The sequence below is a fragment of the Sitophilus oryzae genome, unplaced genomic scaffold (assembly GCF_002938485.1).
Source record: "Sitophilus oryzae breed Bouriz unplaced genomic scaffold, Soryzae_2.0 scaffold_2008_pilon_pilon, whole genome shotgun sequence".
NCBI classification, from domain to species: Eukaryota; Metazoa; Arthropoda; class Insecta; order Coleoptera; family Curculionidae; genus Sitophilus; species Sitophilus oryzae.
This window is the reverse complement of record NW_022146734.1, coordinates 2,660,078-2,685,127: the sequence shown is the minus strand read 5'-3', so window position 1 is coordinate 2,685,127 and position 25,050 is coordinate 2,660,078. Positions and strand designations below refer to the sequence as shown.

At 32.5% G+C, this 25,050-nt stretch overlaps 1 protein-coding gene and 1 long non-coding RNA gene across 4 annotated transcripts in view; both read right to left on the bottom strand.

Annotated features, from left to right (window-relative positions):
- LOC115884045 (semaphorin-2A) overlaps positions 1–25,050 on the bottom strand; it is a 443,601-nt gene that overhangs the window by 161,462 nt on the left and 257,089 nt on the right. The gene's annotated exons all lie outside the window — the stretch shown is intronic.
- Positions 14,592–15,216, bottom strand: LOC115884046. 2 transcript variants are annotated; one of them, XR_004050490.1, is made up of 3 exons: positions 14,983–15,216; positions 14,757–14,918; positions 14,592–14,685 (listed from the first exon to the last, which is right to left on the bottom strand). It is a non-coding gene; the product is annotated as an uncharacterized LOC115884046 (long non-coding RNA). The 2 variants fall into 2 exon arrangements; XR_004050491.1 differs by having other exon boundaries at positions 14,776–14,918.

Below are 25,050 nucleotides of genomic sequence, written 5' to 3'. Positions count from 1 at the left end.
CCTGTCCACTGTCTTATGTTCCGCAGCCACGACATTTTTTTCCGTCCCAAACCTCTTCTGCCCTCGATCTTGCCCTCGATAATCAACTGGAGAAACTGGTATTTATGGTTACGTATGACGTGACTCAGGTATGCAGTTTTTTTATAGTGTTTTGTCCCGTGAAATCCTTTATATATAACTTTGTCCTCTGAAATCCTTTTCTGTGAGTTTTTAAAGTTGTGTGTTTGTAAGAGTTCCACATAAGAACAGCTGGAAAGATTTGGAGATTCGTTGATGGCACAGTTCTAATTGCCAATGGCCCTGAAGAACCACTAGCACAAATTAACGATCTAAATACAGCTAGCAATAAAGTGGGTCTCAAAATGAACCTTCTTCTTCTTCTTTTTCTGCTTACCCCACGTAATACCCATTAATGGATGTTTGCGACCACACTTCCCATGGCTTCCCTATCTCTGGCTGTGTGGATCTACGTCTGTATGTTACTAATCCCTATCCACTGTCTTATGTTCCGCAGCCACGATATTTTTTTACGTCCCAAACCTCTTCTGCCCTCGATTTTGTCCTCGATAATCAACTGGAGAAACTGGTATTTATGGTTACGCATGACGTGACTCAGGTATACAGTTTTCTTTTTTTTGTAGTGTTGAAGAGTTCACGTTCTCTATTAATACGTCTGAGCACATCCTTGTTTCTTATCGTGACCGCCCATGGTATCTTGAGGATTCTGCGGTATATCCACATTTCGAAAGTTTCCAGTCTGTTTATGGCATTTGCTTTTACTGTCCAACTCTCTACGCCGTAGAGGAGTACCGACCAGACGTAGCATTCCACAAATCTCAATCGAAGCTCAAGGTCGAAATCGCTACAGGTGAATATTTTTTTTTAATTTCAGGAATGCGCCCCGGGCTTGCTCGATTCTGCACTTAATGTCCCTGTCAGATGACCAGTCCCCGTGGAGCCAAGCTCCCAGGTACTTGAATTTTCCGACTCGTTCTATGAATTTTCCTTCGTATGTTAAGCTGGCGTGTCTAAATTCATCCACCTCTCCCGTGACAACCATGAATTTTGTTTTCTTTGTGTTAATGGCAAGTCCCACTCTTTGACTACATTCTCCTACCATACTGACTAACCGTTGTAAATCATCCATGTTATCCGCAACCAGAACTGTATCATCGGCATCAAATGAACCTAGTAGAAACTAAAGTTATGTACAACGAACTAGCGGACAGAAAAAACATTCTATTAAATAACACAGCAGTTGTATAACACAACATATATATTGGACAACTAATATACTGCTCGGGATCTCTACTACCAGAAATCAACAGAAGAATTAAGCTAACATTGAGTACTTATGGAAGAAACTCAATCATATTCAAATCTAGAATGCCACTTTATCTAAAGAAAAAAACATTCGACTAATGTGTGCTACCAGTGATGACCTATGCATGCCAAACCTGGACACCTAAAACGGACATCATAAGGAAATTGCAGGTCGCACAACGCTCAACGTAACGAAATATGCTGGAAATAACCAAGAGAAACCGTAAAAGAATAGAGTGGACACGACAAAATGACCTAGGTAATAGATGGTAATAGATGTCATCCACAGAATCAAATGATGATTGATGATGATGTTACTGAGTTGCAGTGGGCATCAATTATTGCAAACAAGCTATAGTAAGTGACGTGAGCTGACAATGCGGAAGATGGCGGAATTCCAAATCTAATTTATTTCAAGAAAATATTTTCAGTTTATTGGTTTCGGTGTATTTTTTCGATATTTTATTAGTTATTCTGCTATTCGGATTGGAGATGAATCCAAGACACCCGAGATCATTAAAATCAAACCAAACCAACCTGATTTTATTTATTTAGATTGATAATATTTCAAGAAATATTTTGAAAATTACTAAATTCCATAGGTTCTAGCTTTCCCCGTAAACAAAAACTGAAAATTTCTCGATTTCAAACAAGTCAAGAGACAATATTTATGCGGCACATGAATATTTTATGCGCCGACAAATTGTCGAGTGTGTGTTCTCCATTATCGCCTTCCATTTCCTGAAACAAACGACCAGATAGAGATGCGAATCGAGGAAATGGCACATGTTTCTATAGACACGCATAGCTTATAGAGGGCGCTGAAAATAAGAATAAATAAGACACTTTTCTTTGCATGGAATCTCAAAGAAATAAGAAAACATAGATGCACCCTGTTATTAGAAGTGAAATTAACTCACACCTGTTGTGAGTGGCTTTAATTAAACTTGTGTGATACCCGTTTTGCTGTAAGCCAATTGTTATATTTGTGTTTGTTAATAATAAAGATGTGAAAAAAAATATCTGCTAGGATTATTATTTTTTTAATTATTATTACGTTTAAGTTTTGTATAACGTCTCAGTTAGATGTTTCACTGACCGTTATCATGGTTGAACCAATCTAAATCATAATAGCAGCACAGATTAGGTATCCTATAAGTATACAGATAAAAATCCTGTCCCTAATTCGTGGTACGAAAATTGTTTTTTATGACGATGTGTAAACGAGTAAAATTTCCTGTGCGTAAAAATAAACTCGCGTAAAATTATAATAAACAGCGTAATAGAGATATATCGCTAAACCGGATAGCGTGCATGGACGTTAATAAGGCCAGGTGTTATTTCCTTTACGTGAGGTGGTATTAACTTTCTTCATTTATAGTTATCGGATCGGAAAGAATTCTGTTCGCGTCGCGTCCGCTATTTAAACTTAACCTAACTTTGAATTTAAAACTTTGAAATTGTTTTGTTTACTAGGTATTTTAAAACTAAAGGGCTAAAGTGCTTATTTCCAGTGCTTTATTGTTCAACGTCTGCCAGTGGGTTTAGGGCAACAAACAACAAATTCTCTTAGAAATCTAAGTCGTCATCTGCTGTAAACCTAAGCCTCTTTATAGGTTCTTTAATATTGGAAGAGGTGGAATCCATATTTTGGGCCATATTTATTTAATTAAAACTAATCCCAGCTACTTAAACATAAAATTACCTAATAAAACTAAAGTAATAATTCAAAACAATTCAAAAATAACCTAAAATAAAAGATCTCGCCGGCCGGCACTGGTTGTCAAATACCTGCACATGCCCATTTAAGCAATTTTTAAACGTTATTTAGAAATAGCGCTTGGTGTAATTGATCCGCAAATTACGTCAGGCGGTAACGTTATTAGCGGGTGTTGCGTTAAAAACTGACTCGCGCATATCGTAACTGTAGTGTTTGTCGTAACCATGATAAGCTACGCGTAAATACTGCATGACGCTATTCGCGATATCTCTCTAATGACTGTGCCGGTCAGGCGCTGTGCACAATTTTAGAGGCCATAAGTGGGCGTGCTATGTGCGCAAACTAGTAACCTAACTAGTGCCCGATTCCGAAAATTGGAACCACGAAAAACTATAAAGAAAAAACAAAGTCTATAATCTGTATAATCTGTGATACTACTGAGCTCATATACTAAAGTATAAGTACTTCCTCTAGGAGATGCAAGACTTTGTCCTTAGTGAGGAAGCTCCTAGTCAGGTGCTAGATCTCCCCTTAAACTGCAGGAAAAGTCGCCTATTCCTATAGAAAATAGACTACAAATTACGTTACTGCAGCAAAATCCGTCTTATCCACTTATATTTGCTTTTTATTGTCATTATTGTTACAATTAATTGTCACTATTGTTATAATCCCGCATTTTTTCGTAAAGTACAATATTACTACTGACGTCTTCCCAAATCTTTACTTAATTTTAATAAAATAGTATATTTTATAAATCAAGTTAGGATGCAAATACCGTATGATCGAAGAAAGAACGGCGTCCAGTTGGCTAGGAAATGACGATCGATGACATTTCCCATAAAAATTTACATATAAAATGACAGCTTTCTTCATTTCATGGCCAATATGCATCATACTACAACAATTACCGAATTACCGAATTATTTTTGTGTTTTTTCTGTTTATTAATTAAATATAAATTTTTTATTTCTAGAAAAACGAGAAACAAAACAATGGTTCCACTCAATGGAGACGTTTTTTTTTTTGTAAATTAACGCTTCAAACATTTACTAAAACAGTTTTTGCTTGTTATCTCGAAACAACGTTTGTGGGATAAGGCGGGTTTTGCAACTTGACGCCCGAAATCATTTAGAGAGCTTTTCTATATTTTCTTATTTCGCTGAGCATGGGATAATAGAGGCAAGCAAAACAAAACGAAACAGTAAGTAAATAAATATAGTGGAAAATGAGTTTGGGAGCGGGGAAAATTGCCTAATTTTTAACTCGCGTTGTTTGGTAAAAAATTCAGTTCTCTCCACGATTCTCTCCTCTTTTGATTCGATCTCTAGGGATGGAAAAAGGCAAGGAAATTATTTTCCATTACGCTCTATATACGTCAAGCGTATCTTTTTGAATTATTTAGTGGAAACAATGGAGAAAGAAAAAAAATACTAATAGGGTGCGAGAGATGTAGGCCCAATAAAGAAAATTTATTAAAAAAATAGGGAAATTTTTAGTTCAAATTTCTTGCCAAAAAAACTGCCTGTCTAAAAAATGTATATGGGCTAAACGCCAAATTTAGTGATTACCACAGCATCTGTGCTATAAAGAGAAGACATGTGGCTATCTATTTCAAAAATTACATTGTTCGAATGTCATTTTATTTTTCGTAGCTGTTATGGAATGGAGAGATTAAAAAATTATCACTTATAATATCACAAGAGCTTAAATTATTTTCGGAAATTTTTTTGAGGGCACGAATATTTTGAAAATTATCCCGAGTCGAAGACGAGGGATAATTTTCCTAAAATATTCGTGCCCGAAAGAAAATTTCCAGGAATAATTTAAGCTTGCGTGGTATTCGGTAAGAAAATTTCACACCTAAATTTGAAAAAAAAAATATTAATCCAACATGACATTTTAAAATAATTTCAACTTGTTAAGTTGGCCAAGGTATTGATGTTTTTGACATATTATGTGTTTTGTCATTTTGTTTGCGATTCTGTCATTAAGCTATTACTAGTTTTAAAACGTCTGTACGTAGAGTAAGAAGTGTATAGCGAAATGTCGCGATTTGGAAAAGTAAACCAACAAGTCATTAAAGAAGAAATTGAAAATATAAAACCAGATAACACCCGAAAATCAAAATCAAGTGTATATCCATCATATTTCGTTAAATAGAAAAATACCAGCTTTTTAACTAAAGCTGGTATTTAAAAGGCGGCAGAACTATATTTTTTAGAACATGGCAACTTCGAAGAAATTCATATGTAGGTATATCTAACATATTTCCTTAAATAAAAAATATTACCAACCTTAGTTACATCAAATGCTAAAACTCAAATGGGTAATATTTCAATATATAGACATTGTAGTTCATTCACATTATGATTGTAGATCTTATGTTTACCTTTTCAACTGTCAAAAAATTTCCACTAAAGTTTCGTGGCGCCTCGAAAAAATTTCCGGAAATTTTTTCAGTTGCCATGATAACTAGTCAACATTAAAGCATGTTATTGGTTGAAAAGTAGAGGTGTGAAATTTTCATAAATAATATTTTTTCAAATGGAAACCCAGTTTGTTTATTTCATTAGTGAAACAATTCGTCAATTCGTGACTTTTTGATTATACATGTTCCTAGACCTAAAATAATCGTTTTTAAGTTATTTAAGATTTAGTTTTAAAGTGTATATTTTTCTTGATTTTATCTAGCTTGCTTTGATGAATTTATTTCCTTCTGTCAGAAAACTAATTATTTGAATTTCGTATATTATAAATACTGCTGCTTAAAAATTTATAAAGTGTATTTATACAAATATACCGGGTTCGTCTCAAAAGTGGCTCACCCCTATAACTTTTTTATTTTTCCAGATAAAAAAACGAGTTTTGGTATGTTAGTATATGATATAAATTCGGATTGATTGACGTTTTCAATTGTTTTCTGTCGCTTCCTGTTTCATCGGAAATGACTATAACTTTTAATTTTTAAATGGCACCACCGGTATTTTTTTACTTCATTCGATAGAAAATGACACTCTGATTTGAATGACATATCGTATATGGTTTATTTGAAATTGTAACATGTGGTTCATAACGACAATTTCAATCGAAATACCAAGTGTGTGGTACCAAATTATTCGTAAAAAATGCTCTTTCCATATATTCTAACGAGCCATCCTCCTCACCTTTGAAAAAATCGAGTTATGATTAAAAATACGATTTGGGCATCTTTTAACCGGCCAGGACAAGACACGAAAAACATTAGACGATCAAATCTATTTTTCCAAGGCTCCTTGATTAAAAATTAGTGTTCTTAATACAGTCGTAATACAGTCCAAACTCGAGATTTAAATTTAAAATACAAATTTTTTAAAGCAAAAATGTTAAAAATTGACGTATGATATGTCATTCTATTCAGACTGCCATTTTCTATCGAATAAAGTAAAAAAATACCGAGGTTGCCATTTAAAAATTAAAAGTTATAGTCATTTCCGGTGAAACAGGATTGCTGCCATGCTTCCGGTATTTCCGGAAGTGCTGCCATATTGAAACTATTTTTAGTCGCTAGATCTGGTTGTGAAACAATGACGTACAAAAACTCTCCAATCTAGATATTATAGTTCTAGAAACTTCTAATGCACGTTCAGCCTGGGGCACCCAGTATATAACTGCTTTACCATTAAATAATTTCTCTACAAACATTTTTCTTCAATAATTTAATTAAAAAAAAAATTCTATTACAAATCGCGTTCTTCGCAAATGCGATTTAATAGTCATCCTCACGAATCGATATACATTTAAATTGAATCGGAATTTCTCGTTGGGCGATCAATCAATCACAGTTCCATCCCCATCCACCCTCGCGAATAAATAATTCACCAGCACTGCCAATAGAAAATTCTGGGTCATTGTGTTACAGTCGAACGCCCTAGAATCATATCTCACAGTCATTCTTCGTCAGAATTTCCGCGGAGTTTTGCGTTTTTAGAATCTATTTTGTTAGTAAATAGTGCCGAGTCTGTGGTTGGTTTTTTGTGAAACATCGTTGAAATATTCGTATTTGAAAAAATGTCTAAAATGTCTATACCTCTGTGCCGGATTAAACTCTTTAAAAAAGTCCTATGGATATTTCGCCATTTGGGCTCTAAGAAAATCTACAAAATAAAAGAGTTATTTTTTGTAAATATTGCTGCGTTAATCCAACGGAGGCTAACTTGTCAGCGATGATTTTACTAATAAATAAATTTGCCTATGGACAAAAAAAATGCGCGTCGTCGCGTCGGGAGTAAAAAAACACAAATTAAAAAAAAATATTCAAAATATCTAAATACAACGAAAAGAGTGGAATGAAGTGATAATCTGCCCTATACATTAGTAGTGGGAACTATCGAATAAATATTATCGAAACATTCGATAGTTGCAATTCATTCGGATAATTCGATAGCTAGTAAGAAAACATTCGTCGAAAACTATTCCAATAAAAATTATCGAAAGGCGTCATCTGCCTTAAAATATTGTATTCTAGTAATTCGGCAGCAAAAACCCTTTTCATTTATAAAATTCATTTATTTGTCAGGATCGATTATAATAAAATATAACCTGAATTTTAGTTGTCGCCCGGCGCACAGAGGGGATTTTTTCCAAATTCGTGGCCAAAATGATTTTTGTAGCATAAACTTACTATTTCTTTTCGAAACTAGTATTTACATTAAAAGTGAGTCATATTTACTAAGAAAATGTCTATTATACACTTTGATGCTATACAGAGTGACAAAAAATTGCAAAGTTCGAAACAGAGGTAATATTAATTATTAGAAGAAAATATTCAGTAGTTTTCATCTTTAAACATGTATTTTTTGCAAATTGTTGCCATATATTGGTATTAGTTGGTATTAGCAAAGAATATTATTCTTTCGTATTAGTTAGTTAGGGATAGTACGTCTATAGGGTTGGTTCACCACATACGACACGGAGTACAGTAGCTAAACGATTAGATTTTTACAAATTGTAAGTTTTGGGTTCGTTGAAGGACTATTAGAGCTACAATTTAAAAATAATTTTACAAGATATAGAGTGTCTCAAATAAGTAAAAATTATTATAGTTGTATTTTTTTAAATGGAACACCCTGTATATTATTCTACTTTTAGATTCTACGATTGAAATAAAGGTAAATTTGATTAGAATTTTTTTTAGAATTTAGAATGAGTGGGAGGGGGGTTAATCACTTCGACCTTACAGATCCATTGTGTCCCCCTTTCTTGAATCATAACTCATCATACAGTCCCAGGGCTTTGACAAAAGCCAGTATCTGGGACGGTTTTATAGAGGGTAGTTCTCCATCTCCAATATCAGTCGTACCAAAATTCATGGCACGAATGGTTGTCGTCTCGGCGCACTCAGTGATGAGGTGTACTGGTGTTTCCCCATCTTCCCCACAGAATCTGCATTCGCCGTTTCTTCTTAGTTTCAATCTACTGAGGTGTTCATTGAGGAGACAGTGTCCTGTTAAAAACCCCGTGACAATCCGAAGATTGTTCTTACTCAGACCCAGGAAGATCTGTGATTTTTCTTGATCATAAGCCCTCAGAAACTTCTTCGAGTGTCCTAGACCATTGCAAGATTTCCATTCCAGGTTGCGGATGGAATCTTCCAAGTTCTTGAGTTCCGCCTTGAGTTGGTTACCACTTGGAAAATTTGATTAAGATTTATCACACTTAAACCTTACCGTTTTTGATTTATTTTCAATTTTGTGAAATTGCAGTAAAATATTTAATGCTTCATTTCTCCAAGGGTATCACAGTTTTTAATACTAAATATTTACTGAAGATTATTTATTGATCAGATATTGTGTTGGAATCATAAAAATTATACTACCTTATACAGAGTATCCAAAAATTTATATTAAATAATTACTAGCTTTAACCGGCAATAACTTGTTTAATTTAAATGAAAAACCCTGTATATTTTACGCGAATCAGATGGACAATTTAATTGTCTATCAAATTGTTTTATGCTATTTTTTACCTATCTCTTCAAGTTTTCGTAGAAACTGAATTTTCTTATAATTTAGACTTCATTTATCACTATACCCATCCCATGGAATATTGACACTATAATATTTTTTACTTATATGGGACACTCTGTATCTTGTAAAAATATTATTAAATTATAGCTCTAATAGTCCTTCAACGAACCCAAAACTTACAATTTGCAAAAATCTAATTGTTTAGCTACAATATTCCGTGTCGTATGTGGTGAACAACACTGCATATATTTCGCATTTTTTTATTAATATTCTGTTGTTTCACTGCAATAATACTTTTTATTGTGGATGTAGGAAAATTATTTTTAATGTTTTAAAAAAAAACTGGTTTAATAAATGATAATAACAGTAATATTTTTTTATTCCGATTAACAACAAAATTTAAAATCATGAAATATAAACATTTATTTATTTTTTAAGTAGTAGAAAAATATAAACAACAAATTAGAAGTCAAAATTAATTAAAGTCGAAGTTAAAATATATTATTATTATTATTATAAAACGGTCGGTTTAATAAATAATAATAATTATTACAGAACTAATTTTTATATTAACAAGATATTTTAAAATCATGAAATATAAACATTTAATAATTTCCTAAGCATGCAGTGTAATGGAAGGAAAATATAAATAAAAAAATAGAAATCAAAATGATTTTTATTACTTTTTATTACTTTATATTACTATTTAAAAATAATATTTACTTTTACTGGAATTTACTTTAAAAAATAAATGAAATATTTCTTCGCAAAAAACTACATGTAAGAAAATTAGCATAAACAAAATACAAATATCATTAACTTTTTTTAAGTTGGCACGTCTAAAACTTTCACTTTAATTTTCTGACCCCAAAATTTGAGTTCGATAAACACATTACTTAAATATGATTATTAAGTTCAACTAATTCATATTATTAAAAAATCTAAAACACAAATATGTATTTTTAAAACTAATTGTAAGTTCATCTCATATCTCTTAAAAATTGCTACTTCTCAAAATTTCCCGTTAAAAAAGAGACCATATACCATATAAAAGTAAATAAATGAAAGATCGAGCTACGGAAAATCACACAAATTTTCCGAAAAATTTTGACCACCTGAACACGCACACAATCGTCAATTAAAAAAAAACACTACTTTAGTATTTTAAATATTTTAATAAACGCAAAAATAACATAGTGTTTACAAGGCAAAGTTGTATAATTTGGAAGAACTAAACGAATTACTAAATATTTAATTTATAAAAAGCATTCGATAGTCGTGGCTCAACGATAACCAGCACGGCGAGGTAGTCACATACGATTTAGTATACAAATGAATGAATGATTTTATTCGAATAAAACCATTCGATAGTTCCCATTGTTAGTTTTTTTGCTTCCGACGACCGGCAAGGCAAATTTGTTTATTAGTAAAACACTGCTGACAATTAGTCTCCGTTGGATTAACGCAGCAGCGTTTAAAAAAAATATCTATATTATTTTGTAAATTTTCTTATAGTAGCGATATACCCATAGGACTTTTTTGAATAGATGAATTCGCCACAGAGATATAGTAAATATATACTAAAAATCTTTTTTTAACACTTTTGGTTTTATCTATTATAAAAATTCTAATTTTTTTCTGTAAGATGGCGCAAAATCTCCGTACGTAATCCGCCTGTATCTGTGTGCGTGCCTGCTGGGTAAGAAAAACATTTTATCTTGATGGAAGAAGGGACCCTAATGAGACGAAAGGACCGGGACAAGCGAAAGACAAGTGTCAATATTTGTCCCAGACGCCCTTTTTGAGTACTATAGGGTGTCGGGGCGGGGTAGAGGGGTATGGGAAAAACGGCTGATGCTTTTAAGGGTAAAACAACGGAGGTTTATGCGGAGAAGATCGGATTTAAGACAACGTGCGACCTAATTTTTTCTTGAGTGGTTTGTCAAAGTTGTTTACCTAAATATATTACGAACTTTGAAATTTGAGTATTTACCAAACACTGGGTGTTTTAAAAAACTCGTGCCCTCTCTCGTGGGGAGATTCCTCACGTAAAAATATGATTTTTTATACCAACATAGGTCCGATATTGCTTTGTTTCGTAGCTACGGGAAGTTTTCTTTTTTTCTTCATTATAATTTCGATTAGTAGAGTGCCTTTAGCAACATCAATGAATTTTTAAGAGCAAAAGTTACTGTGAGTATTATACAGGGTGGTCTAAACTGTATTCCGGAAACCTCGGCAGTATATTCTGCAGATAAAAATAAATAAAAAAGCTGGTATAAGTGTATGTTCTAAAATGCTTAGTTTCGAGATACAGGGTGTAGAAGTTTCATTTTTATTTTGATTTTTTCCAAATAATTTCTGAAGTAATGTCAATATTTGGATGAATCTTGGTGTCTGGGAGTTTTTTGTTATCAATATGACTCCTACCTAGCCTAGTAGAGGGCGCCAAACCAAACCAAACCAAACCTACATGTGTTTTAACTGTTTTGAAGCGTAATAACTTTTTGTCCGTACCTGTTAATTGGTATCGCCTATACATCAGGCTGTAAAATTTAGTTTAGCTATTTGTTGATAGATGACACTAAAACAATTTAAAATATCGCGTTGTCCACGTTTTTCTGGTTTGTAACATTCATTTAAATCAGTTTTTTATTCTTCCTGTAAAATTAGTCATACTTAACGAAATACTACTCTATTCAGAATTTGTTTAAGAAATAATAAAAACTACAAACATCCATATAATTAATATATAAACTATATAAGAAATAAGGGAATACAAAGCCGATATAAACCTTGTTTTAATATCGGCCACAAACAGAGTCGTAAAAAGTGAGCGGAAAAAACAGAGAAAATTGAGAAATAAAATTGTTTTTTATGACGTTTGTGTGGCGATAGGCGATATTAAAGAAAAGTCGTTGCGGTATGGGAGCGGATTAAGGGAACATCTCGCCTTAAGGCATTTTAATCGGCTGTTATAAAATAGAACAAAATAAGAGAGAGGTAGTTCAGAGCTTAGGTGGATTGTTATGACCTCGTGGTATGGCTCTTTTAAACGACTTTGAACAACGGGGGAATGAAAAAATGAAATTTTAACTCGTAGAGATGATTTTTTATGAGAAACTACAAAAAAATCATATAATTACATTTATTGTGTGTTTCTCTCAAAAAGAAAAAATCTACAAAATAAAAAAAAAAGATAATTGCTTTCTTATTTTGTAGACTTTCTTTTAGTGGCAAGAATCGTAAAACTCTTTTACAATGAAATGACCCCGCCACAAAGGTATAGACTAGAGGTGGGCAAAGATTGAACGAGTCGTTCATTTGACCGAATAATAAAAATGAATCGTGTGATTCGATTCACTGCTTAGAATACGGTTCGATCAATTGAATCGTAGCCCGCACGGATCCATAAGAGTCGTGAGAATTGATTCATTGCTTGCAATACGGTTGGTTCAATTGAATCGTGGCCGGCACGTATCCATAAAATTTGAACGATGATACGTAAAAAAGAATCGTGAGAATTGAATCGGATCACAATGCGATCGTTCGTTTCTACGGCGCGGGCGCCGCGGCGGTGATATAGGTATAGAGCATGGATATATAGAATAAGGATATTCGACTGGCCCAAAAAAGACGTGCCGTATTTTGTCGAGGAAGTCGATTTCGTCACGACCAATGGGCGTCGAGTATTTGAAATTGAAAACATAAAGTGACGGTAACCTATGTTTTTTGACTCATTTCACCGACAAATGTGATGAGATTGTTATTGTAATTTATAGATCCAAAATCCAAACGTTTTTTGAATAAATAATTTATTTTAAAGTTATTTCCTAGAGGTTTGGTTTGGCCTTCTATATTCTGGTATTTGTCTACTAATAAATAATATCTTATTTTGTATTTCGATGTATGGAAATCCCCAAGTTTTGTATCTGAAGCCGCAAAGAAATTTCGCTCTATAGTGAGAAAAATGTTATATCTTTTTAGACGCGTAGAATAACAAAATTTCTTATTTCAGATGTTCTAAATGTGAGTGCTTAATGTCAAAAATTAAAATATATACTTGAAATATTTCAAGTTATACCCTTTGCCCTTTGGAAGTAAACAAATATTGAAGAAAGTGTTGTGCCTTCACAGAATTTAAATTGGCATTAGGAATAGATTTCCTAGATTTAATAATGATATTGCTCATAGAAATTGATAATATACTATTTTATATTCACTCGTTCAAGTGCTGATCTATTTTTAAATTGAATATTTATGTAAGTATTATGTATAACACGATATAAATAATTTAAGGACATAAGAAATTAAAATTTCAAGTGCCAATATTCATTATTTTTCCAGTTTTATTCAAATATATTGACATTAATATGGAAACAAAAGTTCATAAATATTATTCTTAATAACAAGAATTGAGATTTGGAGATAAGTTTGAAAAGCCATGTCAGAAGAGTAGGATTAAAGACAAAGTATTAAGGTAACATATATTTGCATAAAGTTTTAATAACACTGACAATTTTATTTGTTTATGTTTATTAATTAAAATTTAGTTGCAATTTATTTCATATTCTAATATTTTTGAGAAATTTTTACTTATATACATACCTGAATATTATGCTGCTTTTTTATTTTAAAGTGTGCCGACTGTGCTGTTATTTTTATACTAGTAATATTGTATAGTGTACATATCGTATTCATATATAGTTATATATATATATATATCGGTAGTATAGATACTTACTTTCTTTCTATGCGTACTTATATCCTTTTTAGTCTTTCTAAGTGCATATAATACTACTTTTTTAAGAGAAGGCAGTTTTTAATAATCTATTGTTAATTCCCCTAATTCTGTGTCCCTTGGTTCTGCTATACAACAATTATATATATATATATTTTTCAGAGTAATTGGGCTGTTCCTGAACAATATTGAATATAAATATTCAAAAATATGATTGATAACTGCATATCCTACTAAGTAGATTAATACCAAAATCCCATTAGAGAAATAAGTTAAAATTATGTTTTACTTGTATAATTTTCTTGCTATTTGTCCACCATTATTTGTGACTTAGAAATTAAATAGTCAAAGAGAATTTAGTACCAGTTTTTATTTCCCAAAAAAATTAATTGTTAAATAATTACATATTGCTTAAGATACAGTATATTATGTTGTGTTTATAGTTGATAATTCTAGTTCTTAGTTGTTTATAGTTGATAATTAACAATATTTCTGATGTTAGATATTATATTAGATAAAAAATTTAATTACCAATAGCTACCTACCTATGTAGCTGCAGATTATATATTGTGTAATAGGTACTGTATAATTCTTTAGTTCAAGAAACAAATATCAGTACAAGTATATAATCAAAAAAATGTTGATGCAAATTCTTTGGATAACATACGTACCCCTATGGTATTCAACTTTTCATTGTTCTTTTAATTAGATACACAATAAGCACATTAATTCGTTTATTAAACAAACTAAACTAACTACTTAAATTCACAATATAAATATCACAATAAATGTATAAGCTTTGATCAATTCCTATTATTAATACCTGACGACTTCATACTTTATAACTACCAATGGCTATCCTACTAACACACTAGCCAACTAATAATAAATCTGTTCTAAAAAAATACAACATAAAGACATCGTTATTGCAATAGTATAGAAATATATTCCATGTATCATTAACTACCTATAAATACAATACCCACATCTTCTTTTACGCGAATAGTGCGTTAGGAGGCAAAAATATTGCCTGCATTGTACATTGTACAAATTGGCTAGAATTTATTAATATCCATTGCAAACATTTCTCTTTCAAAGGGTCTAAATGTTTTGTCTTTTTACTGTGTCCCTATAATATGTTATCAATTAACAACAGTTATCAAATATGACCTGGACAATAATAATTGTTTTACCTTTTTTTCAAACTAAACTCTTTAAACAAACTATATAAATAAAATTTATCTCATAACCTAACTTGCTGCTAGAATTTCTTTCTTGTTATTCTATGTTCCTGTATTGTTATTCTTCACATTATCAATTTCTATGAGCAATATCATTACTAAATCAAGGAAATCTATTCCTAATGCCAATTTAAATTCTGTGAAGGCACAACACTTTCTTCAATATTTGTTTACTTCCAAAAAATGTCAAAGCATATAACATGAAATATTTCAAGTATATATTTAAATTTTTGACATGCACTCACATTTAGAACATCTGAAATAAGAAATTTTGTAATTCTACACGTCTAAAAAGATATAATAACATTTTTCTCACTATAGAGCGAAATTTCTTTGCGGCTTCAGATACAAAACTTGCGGATTTCCATACATCGAAATACAAAATAAGATATTATTTATTAGTAGACAAATACCAGAATATAGAAGGCCAAACCAAACTCTAGGAAATAACTTTAAAATACATTATTTTTTCAAAAAACGTTTGGATCTAAAAATTACAATAATAATATCATCACATCTGTCAGTGAAATGAGTCAAAAAACATAGGTTACCGTCAATTTATATGTTTTCAATTTCAAATACTCGACGCTCATTGGTCGTGACGAAATCGTCTTCCTCGACAAAATACGGCATATTTTCCAACATAGCCCGCTATAGGGAGTTGAATATCCTTCTTCTATATATCCTTGGTATAGAGTCAGGCACCAATATTTAGACTTGAACAAAAGCCCTAAACAAATATCATGGGCATAAAATGCAAATAATAAGAATGTTATTTACAAGGAAAAAACTTATTTATATTGTGCTTAGTACAGGAGTATCTGTAAGGTATTTAATTTTTACGTTAATATTTTTGTTAAAATAATATTTACCGACTATAAACCATTAAATGTCGGACGAAAAGATGAAATCGTGTTTTTATGCAACTCCAAATATATATTGTTGGCCTCTGCACAATATGATAAAAAAAACGGCGTCAGCGATGGTTATAAAATGAAAATCGCTGTCATTTTATATGCAAAATTATATGGGCAATGTCATCGATGTTCATTTCCAAGCCAACTGGGTGCCATTTTTTTTCGATCACGCGGTATTATATACTATTTATTATATGATTATTAAATCGGAATTAAAATATAAGAAGTATTAAGAAGTCTTTAATAAATAGTATATATGAATTGGATTTATAATAATTTAATATTACTTGTAAAATAATCAATCCAATTACGCTAGTGTCATGAAAGTCAAGTGCTGGAAAACAAATGAAAGAACTGTATATTTCTTTTTCTGGTTCTTTAAATAATTGTCCGGCCAAATTATCGCCGGTAGTGCCAGTTACGATTCTTGTTTTTATGAAACGTAAATTGTGCATGTGGTTCGTTCAAATGAACGAATCATAGGAGTCGATTCAATATGTGAAATTGAGATAAAATTACTAAAAATCACTAAAAATCGTAATGCCCATCACTAGTATAGACACACACTATTTAAAAATCTGAATATTCGACAACATTTTTTTTAATAAAAAAAATCATAATTTTGAAATATATGATGCACCGATTCTAAGAAAGTAGATATATCAACACCGACATGTTGATTTTAATACTTTTACATTTAAACTTACTCGATAAAATGTTAACTTTGGGAGAAAAAAAAAATCGGATTTTCCTAAAGACCTATCCAAGTAATTGATTTTTTTTAGGCTTCAAAACATAACGTTGGCGTTGGCAGGGTTAAGCAAGACGCAAATTTTAAAAAAATGTCTGTACCTTGTACCTACTACACTGTATACAGGGCACTACAAATTCGGGGTAGAAGGACTTATATTTCGGAAACCGTAATAGATACGAACATGGCTAAATTGAGGCAAAGTTGCGCCTTGAAATGATATCGGTATTACGGTTTCCGAGATACCAATGCTCGTACTCCGAATTTGTAGCACCTTGTATATATCCCAAGTAGCATTTTCACGACTTGCGACCACATGTTCACTAAACACAAAGTTGGATTAATTACAAAAAAATAGTTAGCTCCGTACCTTGGGTATTAAAATAAATGTAAACGTTGTTGTAACGTTGTGCCGACGTTGAACTAGTACTACAAAAAAGTAAAAGCTTCTGCGACGTCGAATAAACGTTGTCTTGTAACCTTTTTTGCTTAAGTGATCTTTAGGTGATTCGGACAACGTAGTTACAATGTTGCGCAATAAAGAGTTTTCCGACGTCACTTTCAGGACCTATTCGAACGTTATGCAAACGTCGTCTGCTTTACTAATTCCAACGTTGTTTAGATTTCCTTATTCTTACGTTGGTAGGACGTCGAGCTACTACCTTTTTGCAACTGATTGAACCATAACCTTAAATCTTAAATTTTCACTTCATTGTTCTGTTCAGTCAGACAGTTCAGTGCTGTTTTTGTTTTATCCACTCCCTCGTTTATTTAGAATATAGAGGGCGGCAGAAGCTAGACTCTAGGATAACTAAATTAGGCAATCTTGCGACTAGTATACTACCTGTTAAGGCTGAACGACTTTATTAGTCCAGTATGTGACTACTCGAACTACTCCATCTTAATCTCCAAAACAACAAAGTGAAAGCCGCCATGTTGTTGAATAAGAAAATGTTTCGTTTCTAAAATAGCAATTCCTGCTTTTTGAATACATTAACTTGAAATATTTGACCCTAAACAACACGCGGAAACAATTTTTTCGACTGCGAATAAATTATTCTCATTTTACTAAAAAAAAAATTCAAGAAATTTTTTAAAACTTCTTTAATTTTAAGGCCCATTAGTATTTTTTAAAGTAGAAACAATACATTGATCAATAAAGTTGTTTGCGTTTAACTTTTTTGCCTTGGGTAACGATCGAGTTACAGAGTCGGTTAAAGTGTTTCAATAATTATGATCTTCAAACATCCTCCACACTTAAATACTTTTGTTTTGTTTTCCTTTACTGCTATCTGGCATATATCTCTAACTAAATCATAAAAATAATATGTTTACTAAAATTATCCCAATTTAGGATAAAACGCGACTTAGACGCCATATTATTATAGTTTTGTATTTCTGTGAATTAGGATTTTAAACAACGTTACAGTTTGTACTAAATTAGGCTGCTAGCCAATGTCGGTATCCAACGTCGCGTCGTTTCGACCCAAAAATTATTCTCCAATCTAGTGCAGACTAGGGTTGGCACGAGGTTGTGCCGACGTCCAAATGCTACTTGGGACATATTTTAATACTGATGTGTATGAAATATGATATTAGCACTTTTAATATATTTTTTCCTTTGTTTAAAGTAAATTCAAATGAAAATACTATTTCTGAGTCTCCCATTCCATTTTCTCTAACTAATACAAATCACCGCCGAAACAGAGGGTGTGTATACTCATACCGCTTGCCGGAAAAACAGGGCATTATTTAAATTTCGTCTTGACTTGTTTCCACCGGAAAAGCCATTTGTTGCAGCAAGGTCGCAATCGTTTTCTTGTTTAATTAAAAAAAGCAGCCGACTTCTAAAACGCTCCCTAGCTTCTGCGAGAACTAAAAAATGACCTGGTGATTTTTAGCGAGTTTTTTTTTCATTTGGAGTTCTCTCCAGTCGGCACTTCTTTGTGTTTAATTGGAGTACGTTTGTTTTTCTTTTGCTTTAGTTTAATTTAAAGAACGATTTAGTTTAGTCTTACTTTAGTTGACGGTGGATTTAACTATTCATTTTGTTTCCTAAAATCGAGCCTAAAATAGTTTGATTAAAAGAAAATCAGCTAAAAAGTCAGCTACGCTGTGTTGGTCAATGACACCCTCGGTGTTTTATTAGTTTATTCGATAAAAAATGACACTCTGAATAGAATGACATATCATAATATGTCAACTTTTGACATTTTCGTATACGGTTTATTTGAAATCGGAACATGCGGTTCATAACGACAATTTGACTCGAAATACCAAGTGTGTTAACAATTTATTCGTAAAAAAATGCTTTTTCCAAATATGCTAATGAGCCACCCTTGTTCCATTTGAAAAAATTGAGATATGGTTAAAAATACGATTCGAGCATCTTTTAACCGGCCAGGACAAGACACGAAAAACATTAGATAATAAAATCTATTTTTCCAAGTCTCCTTTGTAACGTTTTTAGTTCGTTACATGTCTTTTTTACATATGATATATGATGTCTGGCCTATCATCACCGGATTCCCTCTCGTTCAGGCCGGATAGTTTATTTGACGCGTAATTTTTACGTTCCCTAGTCGCCAATCCTGTTATCGTTCGACACAACCCTGTTACTACTCTGTGGAGGCGCGCGCTGTCAACGTCGCTTCTGTCAACTCTCTCCGTGCTTAACCTCACTTTGTTTTGACTCTCTGTTGTATCCCAGCTTTTAGAAATGGTGATTATTTAAATCTTGCTGTATAATCTGAATCAGCTGCTATTTCAAAGCAACAGGTAAAGATGAAATATTATCTCTTTAGATTCGATATTATTATTGAATATTTTTAGGGTAGAGTTACGGATGTCCCAACTTGTATTTGTGTTTTGCTGGCACGTTGGCGTCCCTTTTCTTTTGTCCTCCAGAATGTCACATGGAAGAAAGGACATGTTGTTTATTATTTATTGAGCCCTCGGAAGTATTTCGAGGTAGGTTTATTTTGTTTATTAGACCTTGTTTGGTTTTAAACAAGAGTTTCATATTTTTAGGGTCCAAGATACGGACTGTGTCCAAGGTACGGACTATTTCCAAGGGACGGACTGTGTCCAAGGTACGGACTATTTCCAAGGTACGGACTGTGTCCAAGGTACGGACTATTTCCAAGGTTCGGACTGTGTCCAAGGTACGGACTGTGTCCAAGGTAGTGTCTTGTGTACGGACATTATCTTATGTACGGATGTCCTGTGGACGAGTGTCCTCAGTAAGAACGATTTTTTCTTACATATAAGTGCCACAGCGTGGATGTAGCTTGAGTCCCATGCTTCGTTCCTAGCTGTAAGCTAGTTAGTTACGGCTGTATCAATTTATGGTGTCTCATGCTGGCCCCTTTGGTTGTGTTGGATGGCTGAGTACAGAGATGCGAGACCACCTCATGCTGCTACTGTTTGAAGCAAGATTACATAAAGAACAGCTAAGTGTAGATTTACGTTCTAGTTTTTATGTTTTAGATTTTCTATATTTTCAGTCTTAAACAGTAACGTACATTTTAAATAATATCGTACAGACTATATTTAGTGGTTAGATTATTAAGAACATTTATGTCAATGCAGTAGTTACAATATGATTTAGATTTTAGGTTTCATTATATTACGCCTTGTAATAGTATTACTTTCTATAGATAATATTGCGCTATATTAACAGATGAATAACGAGACATAGATTCTAGAATCTACAGGTTGCAACACATCAAATTTAACACCGCATAAAATTTAACAATTTAAATAAAGTAATGCTACTTTTCTTATATCTTCTATAACGTTACACGCATTGTATTTTTTCATAGTCTTTTCATAGAACATATTTAATATTATTTACATACATAGTTTTACTCAACAAATAACCACTATAATAATTATTAAAATTGTACAATGCTATTTACCATCAGAATTCATCATGAATAAATATAGTCATTACTTTTAAGTATTATACAACTGTGTTTTCTTTCTCTGTACATGCCTGGCGCCCAATATCTATTTTTTTTTGTTTATTGTTCTTAATTAGTTTTCTTTTCAGTGAAATACCTTATCCACGACTGTTCTCCGATGAAAAGCTGCCGTTCGCAGTGGTAGTTGTTTAAAAAACGCTACACCTTGATTAAAAATTAGTGATTTTAACGCAGCCATGACACTCTAGATTCATATTTAAAATACGATTTGTTTTTTAAGCGAAAATGTCAAAAGTTCTATCGAAGTCATTTTCTATCGAATAAAGTAAAAATATACCGAGGATGCTATTTAAAAATCAAAAGTTATTTATGTTATACATTTCCGGTGAAACAGAATGTGACCAAAAACAATAGAGTACGTAAATCAATCCTAATTTTTGGCCTTATACCAACCGCGGCACTGTCGATTCCATATTTTCCATCCGTCAACTATAGGAAAAAGTAAGAGAGCAGCAGTCTAAACTTTACGTTGCATTCATCGATCTAACAAAAGCCTTCGACTCTGTGAACAGAGATGCGCTTTGGGCAATTATGAAAAAGTTCGGAGTACCCAACAAATTTCTTACAATGTGTAAAAGCCTCCATAACAACAACAAGTCAAGAGTGTCACATCATGGATCACTGAGCGACCCATTCCTAACAAATACAGGAGTTAGGCAGGGATGTGTCTTAGCGCCTCTCCTATTCAACATATTCATGGCAGCACTCTCGATTATAGTGGACAGCAAACTGCAGGAGAGAGGATTGGGCATTAGATACAGATACGACGGCGGTCTGTTCAACATAAAAAGACTCAGGGCAAAAACACGTACAAAATTCATCACAAAACTTCAATATGCTGACTACTGCGCTCTAGTTGCAAACACGGTACAACAATTACAAGAAATGTTGAACACATATACCTGGACATACGAGGCTTTAGGCCTTAAGCTAAACATCGACAAAACTAAAATCATGTGCACTCCCCCGGAAAATCATAACAATGCTATAAAAATCGGAGAAGAACTATTGGAATATGTGGCGGAATTCAATTACCTTGGCAGTTTGATTTCGGAAAAGGCCAATATTGACTCTGAAATTCAGCACAGGATTAGTAGCGCCTCAAGAGCATTGTGGAAATTAAAAGACAGAGTTTTCTACAATTATGACTTGAGTACAAAAACAAAACTTGCAGTGTACCGAGCAATTATTATCCTCACATTGTTTTATGGGAGTGAAACCTGGATGCTGTACCGCCGACACATGAACGCATTAAACAAGTTGCAACACACCTTAGACAAATCACACCTTAGACAAAATCACACCTTAGACAACTCTTAAGAATCCGGTGGTTCCATCATGTCTCAAACGTATCGGTCCTTGAAAAATCGTTTTTTTCTCAAGAAAATACATTAAATTGGGGGTTCACGTGTACAAGTGCACTTGTGGAGGTACCGCCACTGCTCCAAGATCGTTTCAATTATTCTTTCCCTGAGACATTCGCATCTCTCCCATTTCTCCTGTAAATGTTTGTGGGGCCTAAATATGATGTGGGATTGACGTTAACGCCGAATCCAGAATTAATAAGTAGGTTAGGGATTTCTGGGACCGTGTTTACCGCCATTTTCTCTTGTCTACCGCTGTTTCTCCTTCGCGTTTTCTCGATTGGGAAGAAGTGAGGGGATTCCCGCAGTTATTTCTTAAATAAAATTAGACAATTTGATATACAGGGTGGTCCGAACAGTATTCCGAAAACTTTGGCAGCATATTCTGCAGATAAAAATAACTAAAAAAGTTCGTATAAATGTATGTCCTAAAATACTTGGTTTCGGAAATACAGGATGTAGAAGTTTCATTTTTATTTCGATTGAAATTGATGTCTGGGAATTTCTTGATAAGAGAAATTTTATTTTTATGTCAATATGACTCCTAATTGTAGGGGACGCTACTGTTGAATTTGCGAAGTCTGAAACTTTCACAAATATTTCGAAAAATCATTTTCGGCGCCATATTGGTTTTCACGTATTTCTTGACTTGGTCCATGAGTTGTTTATATCTCTGGTTGTAAACTACAATAAATATGATGTTTGCCTTTTTCTATTCATGCACATTAGACAAAGAAGTACGATTCTTTATACGTATTGAAGGTTATCCGTATGTAAAACGAAAAAAATAATCGTATTATGTAAGAAATATAATGGACTTACGTTTTTGACATAAAATTTCCATTTCATGTGATAAACATGGATAAGAGAGAGAATGACAATATGTGACGACAGACTCAAACTTCGCAAATTGAACAGTACCTATATTTTTTAAACTATTTTGAAGAGTAATAACTTTTCGTCCATATCTGTATAAACTACTGGGTGAAAAAATAAACATTTCAGTGATTTTTTACCTAAAAAATGTCTCTTGGTAAAAATCGCTACAAACAACCGTTCTTAAGATATTTAGAATGGAAATAGTCAATATATTATGTTATTATTGACAAAAAATAAACATGTCGAGTAGATAGTTATTTGACTGAAATGATAAATTTGGGAACATTTTATTTTTTTAAATTAATCATAACCTACTCTAACTAACTAACTATACGTCAACATGTTTAATTTATGTCAATGACGACATGTATTGATAATTTCAATGCCAAATATCTCAAGAACCATTATTCGTAGCGATTTTTACCAAAAAACCTTTTCTACGTTAAAAAAACGTCGTAAATGTATATTTATTATTCAGTATTTTTATACAGGTACGGACAAAACGTTATTCAAAATTGTTAAAACATACGTAGGTGGCGCCACCTACAATAGGAGTCATATTGCCATCAAAATCAAATTTCTCATGTTAAAAAACGCCCAGACACCAGTTTTCATCCAAATATTGACGTTACTTCAGATATCATTTGGTAAAAATCGAATTAAAAATGAAACTTCTACACCCTGTATCTCCGAAACTAAGCATTTTAGGACATACATTTATACGAACTTTTTTTACTTACTTTCATATGCAGAATATGGTGCCGAAGTTTCCGGAAAACAGTTCGGACCACCCTGTATATTGGCGAAATTTTCTATATAAGGCCTGTCAATATCTTGTTTCGCTAGGGCTTCTATTATTGCCTTAGGACATATCTAGCCGAAAGCCTTCTCAAAGTCTATAAAGGCTTTGGCTAGTGGAAGTTCGTATTTTCTTTTTTTCTGCTGATATCTTCACTTAGTGTATGCATAGTAAAAAAATCATAATACATACGTATTATGATTTTTTATTTATTTTGTAATTTTCCATTTGCCGTTTTTCTTTTTAAAAAATATATAATTTTTGCGAGGAACATCTGTAATAAAATATAAAATTTGTTTTATTCATTCATATTTTTACACATAATATGCAGAAACTCATATTTCGTTCACTGTATATATTCCGAATAATCGATTTGCATTATAATATCAAATTATTCTATGAAAATTAATACAAACACACACGAAATTTACATTAAATCCGTTTGTTTGAAAAATCCGACCGAACTATCAAATTCAGAACAGAAACGGACGGAATAACAACGAATGAATGTTTAATGTTGTCGACTTTGAATAATGATAATCAATTTGTTAATAAAATTCATTTCATTAATTAATCCATATTTATCATCGTATGGAAATTTGGCCCAGTGAGGCGCATGATGCAGGGTCGCTTGTTTAACCTATAAACGACGCATATGCCAGTTAATTTCTCATTGTAAATTATTATAATTCTATTTATTGATGTATTTTAGAGCGGTTGATGGAAATATTTGGTTTGTTAGGATTTAAAAACTACTTTAATAAAACAAGAAACATATTTTTGAAAATTTATATTTTTAGAAGCGACTTTTTCGTTTATTTTAAAAATTCCGACCTTAGCGCTCTATACGGCAGAAATTAGAAGTGTCAGGAATTATAAAGTATTTCACCCAGTCCCGTTACCTATGTCGATCGCATTGAAATAATATTAAAATCATGGTTTTGTCATAATATTTAAGTATTTGATTTTTAACTAGTGCAGTTATTGAAACTATAAAACACTCAAGTGCGAGGTTTGTTTGATGTAACGCTGTTTCGGGTAGTAAAAATTAAGTAAAAAAAACGAATTAGGCGTCATCTTGTGTTATGATAATTTCAGATAATGAAATTGCCGAAAAATGTCAACGCGTAAAGGAGGACGTAATTAGGGCATTGTTGGGTGCAATAACATTCAATAATTCAACTTTCCCGGATATTCAATTCTCCCGAAACCACATTTTATAGTTACATAGTTTCTCACACCGATTTGATCAACAGTAAAAATGGAACCAAGCAGTTCGACGAAACAAGTGAGTAAACAAAGTGCTCATTACATAATCAAAAAA